The following is a 2,312-nucleotide window of genomic DNA, read 5'->3' on the forward strand; positions in this document are numbered from 1 at the left end:
AGCGTCAATCAACTTCTTCTTTGGATGAATCATGAAAGGGACAAAGCCGTTTCAAAATATTCGTCAGAAACATTAATTTTGTTTTCTCGGTGGGTTATGCATTTGCACTCTGGTGAGTCAAAAATTCTCACTGATTTTGGCATCGTACGCGGAATATAAATTACTTTTTTGTTATTGTTTTTCAGTAATTATTGGCCTTTGTTGTCAAATATTTTAGCAGTGTCACAAGTCCCTGAAGACCGTCATTGTGTTTAAGGCGGTACACATATACATCCCATGATCTCAATTCGGTCATTCTTAATGAGATATGGCGTTGTCACGTTTTCGGCAAGCCTTCAAGTGCAATGAACGCAACTAGGACAGTAGCTCCAGTTTCTCTTTGATAAAAAGTCAGCGATTTTAAATGCCCAACACACGAAGACTATCATTCTTGCAGTTTTCTAAGGGTCTAAAGTGCACCTCCAGAATCTGGAATTCCGTTGTACATGTGATTGGTTTACGTAAATTCAAGCTCGTTTCAGCAGACGCTCGTGGAAGAGGAACGCGTAACGAATCCCTGAGAGAGTCTGCGTGAGAGTCTCCATCAACAACGGTTAACAAGCAAGCACCGGAGACGCTAACTTGTGGGGGGTTCTGGGGAAATTCTCTGTTACAAAATTTTGATATCTTGAAGCTCGGAAATGCTACTTTCAGCATCCTCGACGAGATATCAAAAAAAATAAGCGTGGATCAACCGTAAAATGGTAGATGTTTTACTTCTTACTATTATTTTTTGCATGAGGAGGGGGGGGGACTGGAATCTCCCACCAGGATTTTTAGCTTGTCAACCGCAATTATTGTCGCCCACATTTCTTAAATTGGATGTGGCATGAACTTTTTTTTTGCAATTATAAATAGTTCATTATGTATTCTAAAGTACTCCGGACCTTTAAACGTCTTAAACGTTCAAAAAAGCCCCACTTTTCGCGTTCAAAACACCGGCTGTTGAGCCTTTCAAGTGTCCTGGAGACTGGGATCTAGTGTGCTTTTTTCAGCCAATTCGTGACGTCACACCGTTTACCCCGTGCAAACATTCCATGCAGCCTGGCAGCACAGTCCTGCACTAAAATGTTGAGTGAAAATGTTGAGCGATTCAAATCAGTATTTCATTACTTCTTACTCGTTCCAAAGTTCTTCTGAACAGGAAAAGAATTAGGAGGAGAAATTGAGCTCGTTACCGGAGATATCGAGCCATATGGTGACGAAACCACTTGCCAGCGATGATTCAACCAATGACACAGAAAGATGGACTTACGCCTCAAATGTTGACCGTCGACTGACCGTTCGTGAATGGTAAGTGTTATTAGCTGGGCACTGTTGTGTGAATTCGCTGCTGTTAACCTACCTGATTTCATACTTTACGTGTACGTAAGGTGCAAATGTAAACAAAGCAACGACGAAAACGGAGTTTCGTCGTTGTCATGAAGTTACGAATGCGATTTGGAAACCGGTTTTTGATGATAGCATTGAAATAATTACCTGTATCACTGAGCACGAAGATTTCGCTACGATGACAAACTCAACAGTACTTTTACAAGTAGGGCGATGATACCAGCGACGAGCAGGAGCGAGTGAAAATGAGTTTTCGAGTATGTTTCGATTTCAGTGTGGTACTGATTGTGCGGGAGAGCAGTGTATCTTTAACTTTGTTGGTCGATGTGAAACTATAGGCAACTTTAGTTGCTTTTGTTTTAACAGCCATGTACAGTCTCAATGGGGAATTTATGTTCCATGTATCAGACTTTGTGGTTAAATTTGGCTTTTTTTGTTTCATCACACTCGAAGACGATTTTTCTACCCAGAATATTTAAATTTAACCATAAAGACTTACAGCCAGGTATCTGATTAAAATTATACTGTGTTCCATGTTCCAAAGGTTCTATTCAATGGTAACTCACAGATGTCGCAATGTGGTCAGAACAAAACATTACACTCAGTAGGCAAGACTTCCACTGTCTTACCTTTGTTTAGACTGATAACCAGATAAAACTAGCAATCAGTCGTTATAATTGAGCGAAGCAAAATTACAATATACATGATGAGCACGTCAGGAAGATAAGACCGCCTGTTCACTTCTTGTTTCACCGGATTCCAAAAACCTAAGACTTCAGCGCATTGAAAAAAATCTTGATTTCATGGCATCATGTTCGTGTATTTAACGTAAATACTCAGGCTTGTGTCAACGGGAAACAATAAGAAGGAAAATAAGTCACTCATCAGTTCTGAGCATAGTGATCTGATTCCATTTTGTTAGGACAAAAAGCCAACGAAAT

Source organism: Montipora capricornis, chromosome 6, assembly GCF_036669925.1.
Source record: "Montipora capricornis isolate CH-2021 chromosome 6, ASM3666992v2, whole genome shotgun sequence".
In the NCBI taxonomy this organism is placed as follows: domain Eukaryota; kingdom Metazoa; phylum Cnidaria; class Anthozoa; order Scleractinia; family Acroporidae; genus Montipora; species Montipora capricornis.